At 44.3% G+C, this 15,253-nt stretch overlaps 1 protein-coding gene across 18 annotated transcripts in view; it reads right to left on the bottom strand.

Moving 5' to 3' along the window:
• FAM168A (family with sequence similarity 168 member A) overlaps positions 1-15,253 on the bottom strand; it is a 223,302-nt gene that overhangs the window by 189,384 nt on the left and 18,665 nt on the right. Inside the window, exon 2 of one of the 18 annotated variants that reach the window (XM_056328029.1) lies at positions 647-734. The exons of the other annotated variants lie outside the window; for them this stretch is intronic. The gene's annotated coding sequence lies outside the window, so the exon portion shown is untranslated. The remainder of the gene's footprint in view (positions 1-646; positions 735-15,253) is intronic. 18 annotated transcript variants of the gene reach the window in all.

Raw genomic sequence — 15,253 nt, 5'->3', positions numbered from 1 at the left:
CTAAAGCTATAGAGATGAGCCATAATTATGCAGGATCTCTTAGGTCTTGGGTAATGCACTCCCTGCACACCCTACTACATGTGCAAGCAATGTTGTAGGATTCCAGTAAAAGGTTTTGACGTTTCTCTCTCACCATTCGGTCCTACCCCACGACAAGGGACTGGGAGCTAGCAGCTGCACGGCATTGTAACAAGCGGTGTCAAAAATGCCAAGCAAATGAGTAATACATGTCTGTGAAACAGACCCTTTTCCTGGGCTGACCTCTGAGGCTGAGCGGCTGCCCCTTTCCTGACAAAAAGGATTGCAAAAAGAGAAACATCCCAACTACCGCTATGTAATCACACGGGTAAGGCGCTGCATCCCTTTTGGCATAAAGAACATATATCGCGCGTTCAGGATAAGATCGGATCCAACCGCGGTAAGCACAGCTCAGCTCCTTAAATACTCCCATCTTTCAGAAATTTCCTTTACAAGCTGAATGGACTCCCACAGAGCAGGTCCCCGTTCCCTCACAGGCATTTTATTTTTTTTATTTTGGTGGGGGATTTGCTAAATCACTGTTACTATAGTATTGCCCATGGATTTGTTAAGGCTGTTCTTGGAATGAATAGTGGGAGACAAAGCCAGAGCAGAAGCCTTGACTCACGTGTAGGTTTCTGGAGGTTGGGTTTTGTTGTCATCGAAAAGATGGACATGCTCTTCTCCAGCTGTGTCAGACATTAGCATCAGAAGGCCTAGAAGTTATACACGTTATTCTTTAACCTCTTTCACAGCAAGTTCCTCCTGACCCTTTACTTCGGGCTAAATTATACACGTTTACAAAAACTAATTGTCTAAGACACATTCCAATTACAAGTCTAATTACACTTTTCTAACTGTTGCCTGACTGACTCAGTATGAAATCAAGCCATGCTTTTTTTCTTTTATTCCATATTAAATTGGGCTGAAAGGCTTTCTGGAGTACCATGAAGTTTAGAAGTAGATAAAAAATAAGTATCTCAATTCTCTGCAGATAAAAGGCTGAGCCCACACGGAAGAACTTTCCAAGCGTACATCAGAGGGACCTGACAAGATGTAATGAATCTTAGACTCTGCTACCCTCACCAGGAGCATGCAGGAGGGAGAAGGGTAAAAGCACGTACTTTTCCCCCCTCTCCTCTTCATCCTCCTGCATCTGTGCTTCCTCTCTTTGGGCATGAAATCTGCCTTGGAGGAAAGCACTGGCAGCTGTCTGCCTTCTCCCTGGAAAGGGGGGCTCCCACACAGCTCCTCACTCATCTCGGAACCACTCCGATTTCCTCCTCTTCTTTCCCAACCTTTCCGTGGTTGCCAGCTTCAGACCTTATCACACTCCCCACCCAGGATTTACCAAGCATCAGGCTCTGCCCTATCAGTCCACCCTGGTCAGTGCAAGCCAAAGCACCGTTCCTGCAGCTCCCCGGCCTGAATGACAGCTCCTATGAAGTCTCCACTTGTTTCAAACCTGCCAGAAGTAGTTTTCTCTCCTCTACTGGGACTTCCTTAAAAAGGAGAGGGAGAGCAATTAAACACTGGACAATTTATTAGGAATAATGATGGGCTCACCATTGCTTTCTGCCTTTACTTGAATACCAAGTGTTTCCAAAAGACAAAAAAAAAAACCCCAAACCTCTATTCCAAGCTTTGGGAGGTTTTTTCATCCAACTAAATTACTATGTCAGTCCCTCCTGATCTTGGAACCTCTAACTCCATTTTACAATTCTTTCTGTTTCAGAGAGTCTGAACATGTCAATAAAAATCTTGCAGCTACCTATTATGGCAATAACGACAATCAAAGATACGTGTCTAAATGGGTTTAAAACAATCTGGACCACTGTGCTCAGAGGACAGCAATCAATGGCTTGGCATCCAGTTGGCAGCCAGTTACAAGAAAAGTGGGGCTGATACTTGGGGTAGTGTTGTCCAGAGATTTCATTGATTACTGGAATAAGACTACAGGCTCACATGAGGAGGAATGTGTCTAGAGGAGCCATTATTGCCCCAGCCTGGCGCGGGTAAGACAGCCCCTGGCAGGTGGCAAACACCCTTGTCCAAGAACGACATTCAACAAACCAACGAAAACCCAGCAGAGAGCTACCAAGATGATCGGGGCATGCAGCACAGGACTTGGGAACAAGCTGAGGAAGCTGGGCTTGTTTCACTGGGCAAGAGGAGGCGAAGAACAATCCACAGCCTGCAGCGACCTAAAAGACAGCTACAAAGATGACAGAGCAACAGCACTGTAGGGTGACCTCTGCAGTAGCTCCTTCTCAGGCACCCCAGAGCATCACGCCCAACGTGCTCAGGATCAGTCTGAGCATCAGTATAAGTCCAGGAAGGAAGGAATCCTCTTCCCTCTTCCTCTACTGCATGAACTGTGCTCAAGTGAACCTTCAGCAATGCCCCAGCAAAGCCTACTTGGCAATTAATACCCTCTTCTCTCCCATCATTCACTTGTGACAGAGTTTAGCCCATAAAGACTAAAAGCATGTATTTAGTTTACTACTCAGAATTTGTACCATCTAATTTACTCATAATTAGCACAGATGATCTAATATCCCTTTCTGACCTTAATTTCCACAAAACCCATCAAATTAATTCTTTTTTTGGATGTGTACACAGACTACAAAAGCTTGAGTCATTACAATTCCTATCCAGTTCCGTCCTGGTGTAAATGAGAGAATCAGACCCTTAAATTCCCGAAGAACTTGTAAGCAGCGTTGCATTAATGAACCTCCTGGAACAACCACGTCTCTGTGAAGAAGCATGTCAACCACTTGTACGGCAGCCTTTGAAGCATCTCTCCACAGAGGAAACAAGCCATCAGCCTAGACAAATTCACCGGCTGGGTTTTGATGGTTAGATGGATCACAAGACAAACAGATCTGTACGCTGCATTTCAAACAGATGCTGAAACTGCTTTCTGCTCTGCAGCTTATACTCCTAGGAATCACTGGTGTCAATAAACTGGAACGGCACCCAACTATTTTGCCTTGCGTCGTTGTTACCGAGTAAGAAAAATACTCACCTTCTGATAAAAGCACTGGGCTTTTATGCAACCTTGTATTCTTGACCTCAGTCCTAGCACTGTCCTGCTCAGCTCTCCCCTCACAGAGCCTGTTACAGAAACCTTAAAGTGGGTACATACGTATTTGGGGGTGCAAAATGTTTACTGCAAAATCCAAGCGCAAAGAGAGCACTTACACATCTGAGGAGAAAAAGAAAAAAAAAGCAGCATCTTTCATTTGAGTGAGCTGGACGTTTATTTTCTACATCAAAAAGCTGAGACAGGTTCACACTTTATGTACCTTCAGTTTTCTAAAAGAGTCCAAAAGCATTGAAGATATCATCTCCCTAAGTACAAGGGAGAAAAAGCTTATTTTACAGGACCTGAGGGTCCCAAAGAGTCGGCTATCTGTGCCAGGTCCTGGTTCTGTTTCCCTACAGGATCACAGAACGATTTGGGCTGGAAGGGACCTTCAAGACCAGCCAGTCCCACCCCCTGCCAGGGGCAGGGCCCCCTCCCCCCAGCCCAGGCTGCTCCCAGCCCCGTCCAGCCTGGCCTTGAGCCCTGCCAGGGATGGGGCACCCACAGCTGCTCTGGGCAGCCTGGGCCAGCGCCTCGCTGCCCTCACGGGGAAGGGTTTCTTCCTCATGTCCAACCTAAATCTCCCCTCTCTCAGCTTCAAGCCATTCCCCCCTGTCCCACCACTCCCTGCCCTTGCCCAAAGCCCCTCCCCAGCTTTCCTGTCGGCCCCTCCAGGCACTGGGAGCTGCTCTAAGGTCTCCCCGCAGCCTTCTCCTCCCCAGGCTGCACAGCCCCAGCTCTCCCAGCCTGTCCCCACAGCAGAGGGGCTCCAGCCCTCTGACCAGCTCCGTGGCCTCCGACGGGCCCGCTCCAACAGGTCCGTGTCCTTCTGATGCTGAGGACCCCCGAGCTGGACGCAGTGCTGGGGATGGGGTCTCAGCAGAGGGGAGCAGAGGTGGGGGCTCTTACCTAAGCCCCAGGACAGCACTCCTCACTGGTAGCTATTGCCTTCCATAGTAGCAAGCACGGGGATGCCAACTGAGACTGAACCACTGAACAGTCAAGAGGATGGAACCAAGATCTTTCCTTGCCAGTGGGGATGAGGCAGGGCAGAAAAGGAACAGGACCACACAAACACTTTGAAAATCTAGTCTACAGTGACCAGAAAAACATCTTGTCAGTTCATATATGCTGTTAGCATTGCATTCTGTTTGGAGAGAGGTCTGTTGTTCTCCTCAGGGATCCATCAAATGGAAAGTAGCTCTACCAACATACACATTCATGCAGCCCATACCATGTAAAACTCAATTCCAGTTTCCAAGGGAATTCTGACATTAGTTACTAGCACACATCATCACTGAAATGCATCATTGTTTCCTACATAATAAAAAATTAAACACTCTCAAATTACTAATGAGATGTCATTATTAAATAAGCGTGCACAGAAGCAATGGCCAAAATAAAGGAGTTCTAATTTTAATGAAAAGGCAACAATTTATGATTAATATTTGAAGGCTTGTCCCAAGCAAGGAGTACAAACTTCTTCTAGGAAAACAGAAGCCCAAAGGAAGAAAAATAAGTTTACAATCAAAATGTTTTAAAACAGCAATCCGGGATCCTTGCCTTAATTAAAATCAGCAAGAATATCAACTTGATCTACTGTATTAGCAGACAGGTGCCTTCCCAGCTTCACAGGTAACACTCCTCATCAAAGCTTTCCCAGGCAAAGCCTTTACTGTTCCACTTTACCAACACGACTCCTTTGCACACCAGGAAAGCTCTGGGATGCGACGGGTGGAATGGAGCCATGCACCTGCAGGCTCACGCAGACAGCGCTACAGCAGTTGTCTCACACTAGCCCAGGTTATTTTCAAGGATACAACGAATTTCATTTGTTCTTTAAACACAAACCAAAAAGAGTCAATACAAACTGAAGATTCAGCAGCACTTGCCCAAGGATGTTCCTGCACATCACAAACCACCCACTTCACCAAGCCCCAAGTATCGCATTTACGCCCAAGAATGATACAATCTACGGCCATAATACAAACACATGGGTACAGCAAATCAAGCCTGACAGTTACAGGAACCTTGGTCTTAGAATTTCTAACACTTGTTCACGTTAATGTCAGCACCTCAACACAATGGAAACAGCACGTTGTCCTGCCTGGTACTTCTGCAGGTGGGAAAGGTGCCATGGTCCTCCTGCAGCCCCTGAATGCGTTTCCAGCTCTGCTCCGCACCAACAGCCCTTTTCACACTCTCACACCAACTATTCGTACATCATGACAGACACAATTCTTGCTTCCCATGTCCTGCAGCTATCTCACACATGCAAGACTGTTTCTTAGCAAAAAGTCCATCATTTTCTTAAATCAACAGGAAAATTTATCTCTCTCCAGAAATGAAGGCACATCTGAATCTGAAGGAAAGATGAAGAGGATGGCGAAATAGCAAGCTCTGACAGATAGGCCACACCTACCGAACCAGGTAACAGCAAAACCAATCACTTCCTCTCCCACCAGACAAGACTTGAAGATCCCCTTTGCCAAAAAAAATAGCAAATTTTAAGAGAAATTCAGTATTTAAAATACATTATGCCTACTGCAGCCCTTTCTCATATAAAATACAATAATCCTAAAAATAGAAGCAGTTGAGCTTCCCTGACAAGGTTATTTCTTCAATATTTGCACAATCATTTCTCATCTTTGATGTATTTCGCTAGGAAGGGGAGTAACTCCAACCTGCCGGCACGAGCAGCATCGCTCACAACTGCAGCCCGAAGGGGGGATGCAGGGAAAGGTCTGTGGCTGCAGCAAACCTTACGGGGTTTTGTAAATCCTGCCTGTGCTGACAATAGTGGAAAGGGTCACGCAGGATGGAAGAGAGGAGGTATTCCAGTAAGACTTCTCCTTTTTGGCCCCCACCATCACATCCTCTCCTTCCTTGGCTCACGGCCTCACCCACATTCAGTAATTTCAGGTACCAAGCTGTGCATACGCAGGCAAAGCCAAGGAGAGCAGAGAGATCAGCTTAAGGATCCTACTCCAGCAATTGTGACTTTCTTAGAATATATCAAAATACAACCAGAGGTGGACTTGGAGCAACACAGATCACTTCTCAGTGCAGAGAGCAGCTTCCTATTTTCTAGCACTTCCCCATTTACCCCGACTAGAAATATGCACGGCGATAACACCACAGTTTTAGCAACTTCTTCAAAATTCTTCCTATTTCAGCATAAGATAAGTGATTGTGCAAGTAAAACAGAGCATATATATATATGACCTAAATGTGTCAGATACTGAGTAGTCTCATAATCCAAATTATTCCATACAGAAAACAATATAAGAAAGGCAAAAAATATTTGCAATAGGATGGTAAATGCTAAAATCCAACTCCACCACCCTTCCCACCAAAAATGCAGTCACACACAGACTATGTCTATACGCAGAAATACAACAGGAAAAATTAAACAGGGTGTAACAACCACAAATGGAATGAAAAAAGAAGAAAATATTCAGATCCTCCCACTATTGAATTCTTTTGACAGTGATTGCTGGGAATTCACACATATCCACAGTACAAAACCCAAGAAGATATACAGGTTCACTGCCACTTCTTACCTTTGCTAGTATTTGCCACACAAGGCACTTGAGGACCTCGGCGCATTATAGAAAAATCAGTTCTTTCTTCAGCTCTCACCATTATAAGTGGGAGCAACACCAAAACTCAGAGCTACAAGGACTTTTCTTCTATAGAACTGATCCCTGCAAAAGTTTTATTCGAGAAGCCTAAAAACAGCCTTACAAGGGAAATATCAATCATTCCATTTCAGGGATGTGAAGAACAAATATCCAGACAAGATCTTGCTCAGATTCATACAAGAAGTCACTCCAGTGTCATGCACAGTCCACGTCTAGGTCCCTGCTTTTGTCTTTCCCTTGCCTTGATGGAGACTCTCTTCATTCTAAATCTGAAAAACACCTTAGCAGACTGCAAAAGATTTCATTTCCAAGGAAGAAAAACATAACTCTGCCTCAAACAACAATTTTTTATACTGCAATATGCTATTGATCAGATGAGTTTTCCACAATGAAAGGGTCTGAAAGCCCTCCAGCTTCTGCTGGCTAAGTTTTAACCAGCATTATTCAGGACTACCTTCCCAAGCACAGCTAGTAAACAACTGCAAAGTAGCACATAAGCACAGTGGTTAGGCCAAAAGTTTCGGCAAGGTTTTCAGGTACACTTGTTGTATAAGGGGAGAAAATGGGTGGGGAAAAAGGAAGAATCAAGTTACTGTAGCTGAATGAGCACTGAAAATGCAAAGTTTTGGGGGTTTTCCAATCCCATAGGTAGCTCTGCTGTCTAGTGCTGAATAAAACTGGTTTAACTCCACTGCAGATACACAGCACTTTGTAGGCTACAGCAGTTACATCCATAATTCATGTTATTTACACACCTACCGGCTGCTAGGGAAAGATGAGCAGAGACACACATGGCATGGTGAACACTTTTTCCCATCTTCTACTCCCATTTCCAATTTCTCAAAGTAAAGAATTTCTTCCTAATAGCTAATTTAAATCTCCCCTCTCTCAGCTTCAAGCCATTCCCCCCTGTCCCACCACTCCCTGCCCTTGCCCAAAGCCCCTCCCCAGCTTTCCTGTCGGCCCCTCCAGGCACTGGGAGCTGCTCTAAGGTCTCCCCGCAGCCTTCTCCTCCCCAGGCTGCACAGCCCCAGCTCTCCCAGCCTGTCCCCACAGCAGAGGGGCTCCAGCCCTCTGACCATCTCTGTGGCCTCCTCTGGACCTGCTCCAACAGGTCCGTGTCCTTCTGATGCTGAGGACCCCCGAGCTGGACGCAGCGCTGTGGGGGGGTCTCAGCAGAGGGGAGCAGAGGGGCAGAACCCCCTCCCTCACCCCGCTGGCCATGTTGCTGGGGATGCAGCCCCAGGGCATGGGTGGCTTTCTGGGTGTGAGAGCACATTGCTGGGTCATGTTGAGCTTCTTGTCCAGCAGCACCCCCAACCCCTTCTCCTCAGGGCTGCTCTCCATCCATTCTCCACTCCATGGTGAGTCTTTTGAGTAAACATCATTCCTGCACCCCATGAGGGCAGCTGTCTTCCACACAAGCCATCAGCTGGCCACTGTCCACACCCACATATGCACACTCAGAAAAAAGTCTTGCATGCAATTTTGAAAAGTTGAAGATAGTAGTTTACCTTTGCAGTCAGCAGTTTGGATATCATAAGCCCCTTTCAAAACTTAAAACAGTCAAGATCATTCAGATGTTTCAAAACTGTATACTGCCAAACTTGGAAAACTTCTTAAGTAAGTCTGATAAATGGGGAAAGCTGATTATAGCAAAGAAAAATCCTTGATTAACACTACACTAAATCAAGTAGGCTATGTTTTCTTACTGAGCAATTGCTATTAGTAGATGATAGCTAGCTGGGGACCACGTCATGGAACACTCCAGTACATGAAGTATCCATGCATTTAGTTTGTATGCAATTAAGACTGTTTCATTGTCTCATCGGGTTCCCTGTGACACCCAATTAAGTAATAACACAAGGAAAGTGCTCTTAATTAATGAGGAAAATCCTCTGCAAGCTAGACACAGGTGTGTATATCTCAAGTAGAGCCTGAAATAGTTGAATAGATCATTTAATCTTTATATTAAAAAAAAAACCACACTCAAATTTGTATCTAATTAACTCAATAGCAGGATTCTTTTTGATTTCTTCCAAGGAGGTTACATTTCTTTGCAATATTCAACAATCGAGTGGTTTATAAAAGATAAAAACTAAAACTGACACTTGGAGTAAAAGAGTGGTTGCAAATGATCCAAATTTGCATATCGTTATTCCCACTTTTTCCACAAATCTGTTTAAATCATCTTTCGTCTTGCAATTTTTTTTCTTCAAAACCAATCCCTATATTGGTATTGAATGAGCACATTCGTATTTATTTCTAAGCAGATGCTTTTCAGTGTATTTTAAAACATTATCTCAACCAACTGAAAAAACACCAAGGTGAGACCATATTACATTTCCATTGTCTCTGTCCTACACAGCTACGGAATCACGACGCGTGTGATGGACAGGAAAGACCCAGGTGTAGTGAAGTTGGCCCATCTTTCCAATCCAAGAGAAAGACGACAGACTCGTACCTGGTCAGGGGCTTAAGCCCAGTTTCTTTCAACAGTCAGGCATTTTTCTGGCTCCTTTGATCAGAGGTGCATTGCTGTTCTCACACTACAAAAGAATATTTCCAAACCACAAAACATCAGCAACAACAACGCTCACCACCTGGTATGGTATTTTCCACTATTTATTTCTGTTTTCCTTTGTAGGCTATCTACTCGATACAAAGTTTTCTTCAAAACAAGGACAAGGTTTTGATTTGTGAAACTTCTACCCAAATCATATACATCCCTTATAAACTACAGGCACAGACCTTTTTCTAAGCAGCAAAAAGATCTTTTTAAGGTTTAATCCTATAGATATATATGTGTGCCTATATAAGGCTAAGGCCATACCCATGAGTTGGTGTGTGCGTGTATTTGCACATATACAAACAGTTAAGGTCAAAAACCAGTTAAGGACAGATTTACAGATCTGTCTTAATACATAGATCTATCTGAGATACATAAAACTGTTCCTTCTTATACACAGCTATGCTATTTTGGCTGAACTAAATGAAACCCCAGTGTAGCCAGCGATGTTAGATTAGTCAGTGCAACATCTTTAACATTTTGTGATGGCTGTCAAGGACAATGTCGTACAGGCTACAGCAAAAAATGATACCGGAAAAAGTCAGAATATCATCCCAGGTTTCTTTCTTACATGCTTCACTAACCACAATGGCAAAATTTAACTGCAAAGAATGACATTTCCATCAAGTACAGTAGTTTCATATCCAAATTTCTGCAGCTGAATAAAGCAGATGTGAGTCTTTCAATGCATTAACGCACAGGACCATTGTTCGTAACTGTACATAAAATTGTGTATCATTAAAGTGCAGCTAGTATGGACAACTTTAATAAAGGTTATCCCCCACTTTCCATTCCTTGGTTTCAGTGACATTGCAACCTGAATAAAGTGTAATTCGTCAAGCCACAGTTTTCTGCCTTTGGTGTCTGACTTTTATTTTGCAGGACTTCAACCTGAGAAGCTGGAAATTGGTCTGCTTCCTCTCAGACCTTATGTTCAGACCTTAGCTGAGTATTCTGTACCCAGAACTTGGTTACAGGACTTGGCCAAAATGTGAGGCAAATTTAACAGACATTGAAAATGTGTTTTTAAGTATGCTCATAAAAATCAGCCCTAACTGGCCAAATTATACACCTCTGAAAAGTACAGCTTTTACAAGTTAATTTGCACAATTAAACACATAATATTTCATCCTCCTACTCCTTCACTCGGGCCCTTTATGTATGCCAACAGCAGGCACCCTACTCCATCCCCACAGGCTCAGCACACGGGGCCTTTGCCACTCCCCATCATTATGTTCTTTGGTATCCAGGATTCAGGATTTTCCCAGTCTCAGCATACTCCAACATCAAATAAAATAAAATAGTAAGAAACATAAACTATTTTCTTATGTTAGGGAGAAACCCTCCTAACACTATTTGTGCAAAGTAACTATCAACCTCACACTATTTATGTTAGAGCTGCAGTTCTTATTTAACATTTTAACAATAAACATAGTTCCATACTGCAAATTTTTATTTTTCATATTGCTAGTTCATTAAAGCCTGACATGCATACGCATTGTGATTGCAAAGCCACACAACAAAAAGAGAAATTCCAGCACTGATAGTGCATGATATTTTAGAAACATTTTTTTTTTTTTTTGGTATGACACCTATCTTGATCCATTCGAGAACCAAGTTACCCTTAAGAGTGAATGAAGTCATTGTCTGCAGGACTCTTGCCCCCTCAGCCGAAGAAGTTGGATGGTATGTATTACAGATGACAAGAAGCTGCAAGAACAGCCAGTATGGTCTTGCCATCAGGCATTAAGACAAACACTGCCCCAAGGAACTGATCTTTCCCAGCTTCTGCAATAGAGATTCTCCGTGATGCTCAACTGAAAACTCTTTCTAGTCGATTAACTAATTGTGTAATCTTCATTTTCCGGACACTTGAGGCCAAATCTGCAAGTTAGATGCTGAGACCTGACAATCGCATCTGTGGCCAACAGAGCTTTGTACGGAATATATGAAGTGATAGGAAGATGCAAAAATTCTCTGAAAACACACGCTTCTGGCATCTCAAAAAGGAAATGCAGTATTTGTGAGCAGATATTTTTCTGATGAATATTTAAGTCTCCTCTTCGAACCTGAGTTCCTCCACTGTAAAACGGGGCCCCATTACACAAGAGTTAACGTATCACACTCCTGCTTGTGAAGCCACTTGATCCCGCACTCGAATTCGGACCTGCCATATGAAGAAGGGATTTCTCACATGTATTTCCAGCTCAGGTGGCCCACTCTGCATGCAGTCATACTGAGCGACACAACTCGTGTACGCTGCCCAACAAGCTGCTTCCAAACAGACGGACAGCTTAGTCAACCAGGTACAAACACAGTCTTTATCAGCTTCCACCTGCAAGCCCTGCTCAGGGTAGCGCACCAGGCACCACAGATGTGTTCCTCCAGCTCCTCACTCTGCAACAAAGTGTGACCCTTTTTATTTTAACTACACCATCTTGGTGTGTGTGTGTATCACACCAAGAAATAGGTGTGTCTCAGCCATGAAAGAAGTGCATAGTTAAAATAACTCTGAGCACCACTGCATCTGCAAGCTCCTCTGCTCATTTCCAGCCTCCTCTTTTGCCCTGTGAGCATCATCACTGCCAGACCACCCCATCTGGTGACATGCTGAGAAATTCTAAATTTCTTCCCCTGACTGAGAATCAGGTATGGAAACAAAGTCCTAAATTCCTACTTTAGGGGCAAACATGGGCAGGAGTTGCTAGAAACATTATTTGCAGAAGACAGGAGAAGAGCAGGGAGGGAAGCAAAGGAAAATTTGCACTTGCCTTTCTTCCTAGGTTCCTCAAGAACAGTCACCTCCCCTCAGCAATGAGCCTTCCACCTCTTCAACTCTTTTTTTCCCCAAACAGTAAAGACAATCAGCTTTCCAGAAACTCAAATCTTCCTGACAGCACAATAAAGGTCTTTGATTAATAAATAAACTAATTAAAAGTAACTATCCAGGCTACACTAGCCTGTCCGAAGTCTTCCACAGCACATCCCTATGGGGAAAATGCTGAGGACAGAACTGTCAACCTGTACTTTCATAACCTGCCGCTCCAGTTTCTTTCATCACGTAGGTCCTTCCCTAAACCCCAAATCTCTCGCCTCAGCTGACCATTTTCAGCTCTTGAAAGTTTTGGTACAAAGAAGCCATTGAGCCAAATTTATTTTCTTTGATCAATCGCGTCCCGCTGTTCAGAAAACAGGTTAAAACCCATCAGTCTCGCTCACATTATCCAAATGCTTGCTCGGATCTCATCTTTCCTAGAATTTATTTAGCACCGAAACCCTTGACAATACACCTAAGTATTCTTAGATCACTTCAGATATCACTCAAACCAGCAGTTTTGATTGCAAGGCAGAACTGGCAGAAATAGGTTTTAGATGCAGACAAAGCCTGATCAACGCACGTGGCACATTTTCTGAAAACAGCTGTGAATAGGGTCTGACCGGTACCTGAGCAAAGCCTGGCTTCAATGGCCACAACAGATCACCCGGAGACACCCAGGTACTGTAATGCACCACCTGGAGCCAGTGGATTTAAACAGTCTTTGTCTCGCTGCTCACATGCCTTATTACAGCACTGGTGTCACATCACTTCAGCTAGTGCTGACATCAAACTCCATTTTATAGAGTGTTCTGAATTGTTTTCCAAAGGCACAGCAGTCAGAGGTAAACACTCCCCCACTCTGGGGAGAAAAAATGTACAGATGGTTTGTAACCAGCTATCATACAGGTGGCTCCATTTTATAAATCCCTCCCTCAACTGATCCCAAATTGAGATCACTACCCACTGCCCTGTGAGCATCATCAACTTCTAAAACAGTCCAGGTTTCAATGCGCATTTTACAGCTTTTAGAGACTCCCTATGAGAAATAAAGAGTTTTATCCTTAACTCCCAGCAATGCAAATCCATTCCCGTGGCCGTCATATGCTCTACATTTCTGAGGCTTGTCTTGAGCTCGCAGTTCATTTGAGCTATAACCCACAACCGCCCTTACCAGAGTGCCATCCTGTACAGAAATTTTTAACTTGAACGAGGTAGTAATTATAATGTGAAGGTTGGCCCATTAAGTAAAAACTAATGTTTCAATTAGCAAACTCCGTCAACTGCGAACAGGACCTCTGTGACACGGCCACAGGTTAACGGTGTCTGGTGCCCTTCCACAATTCTTTCTGCCTGGGAAGAAAAGATGTGTTCATAGTTTCATCAATTTAAAGGTCAAGAAGAGGCGACAGCTTCCCTGAAATTCCCCTCCTGCCTACCACGTGCCATTAAATATCACCCACAAACTGAACCTAATGCTCGCTCGACAAGAACATACCCCATGCTGGCCAACACAGTTTTAAAAGAAAAGCGATCAAACAAGGGAATTTCTGGAGGTGGACAGTGCTCTTTTTCCTTTGATCACTTATTACAATTGGCAGTCCACCTCCCTAACAAAACCATGCTTTGCGTCAACTCTGAACTGCCCTATTTCCCCTTTAAAACATTGATTTTAGGTACAGCTTCCTGGGATGCACAGGGGTACACCTGGTGCCTGGAATTTTCTGTGATGCTACTGCAGTCAAGTGCTCCCTCTGATAAGCTAACAGACTTATCTCTAAGCTTCTCTGTGCGTGGTTTTTCTAGTCCTCAGACTATTTTTGCGTTTCTTCTGCTCCCCTACAACTTATCCAAGAGCTATTTCAAGATGTTGGAATAGAAAACATACACAAACTTCCCATACAGAAGTCATGAGTACCAAATACAGAAATGAGATTTGTTCTCTTCTAAATATTTTCTTGGTCATAAATCTTAAAAAAAAAAAAAAATTAAAAAAAAATGCCTTTTTTCCTACAGCATCAACCTTAGCATTTGCACTAACCTGCTTTGCACACCACTGACCTTTTAAACCCTTTCAGTATTGCTACTCATAATACAACTCTCTCCTCCTTCCACTTCATTCTGTAGGCATGGCTTGCAACTCTTACCTCCAGCAGCATTGCTTTACATCTATTTTATTTTCCTTTTGGAATCTCACTTAAATCAAACACAAAGGTGCTGAGCCCAAGGTACCAAGCTATCAGTATTACCTCGTATGATGATACCTGCCCTTTGTGAGCACATCCAAGGGGGAGAGAGAAATGATCTCCACATGGCACTGTCCCTCCAGGCTGGGCAGTCGGGGAGCAGGAGACACCACCCAAGGTGTCCATCTGCTCCTCTGCTTAATGGGTCATGACTTACTGTTCCACCTCTCTGTATGACATGTCATTCACAAACAGTACTAGTGACACAACTTCAAGAGCAATAATTACTTTCTGAGTAAACTCGGGAGGTGGAGGTTAGAGGAGCGGACAGGCAGGTGGGTTGAGAATGGGCTGAAGGGCAATGCTCAGAGGGTTGTGACCAGTGGTGCAGGGTTTGTCTGGAGGCCTGTAGCTCGTGGTGTTCCCCAGGGGTCACTGCTGGGTCCAGTAATGTTCAACTTACTCATCAGTGACCTGGATGAAGGGACAGAGGAACCCTCAGCAAATCTGCTATGATACAAACCTGGGAAGAGCAGTCGATAGGCCAGAGGCTGCGCTGCAGTTCAGTGAGACCTGGGCAGGCTGGAGAGCTGAGCGGAGAGTGACCTCATTAATTAATTAATTAATTATACCTAATTAATATTAATTAATATTAATAATAAATAATAACTAATTAATTCAAAAGCAAGTGTAGGCACCAGCAGAGGCTGGGGCTGCCCTGCTGGGGGGCAGCTCTGCGGGGAAGGACCTGGGAGTGATGGCAGACAGCAAGTTGCCCATGGGCCAGCAGTGTGCCCATGTGGCCAAGGTGGCCAGGGGGATCCTGGGGTGCATTCAGGAGGAGCGTGGCCAGCAGGTCAAGGGAGGGGATCCTCCCCCTCTTCTGTGCCCTGGTGAGGCACATCTGCAGTGGTGTGTCCAGTGCTGGGCTCT

The sequence above is a fragment of the Falco biarmicus genome, chromosome 2 (assembly GCF_023638135.1).
Source record: "Falco biarmicus isolate bFalBia1 chromosome 2, bFalBia1.pri, whole genome shotgun sequence".
NCBI classification, from domain to species: Eukaryota; Metazoa; Chordata; class Aves; order Falconiformes; family Falconidae; genus Falco; species Falco biarmicus.
This window is presented reverse-complemented; position numbering and strand designations above follow the sequence as displayed.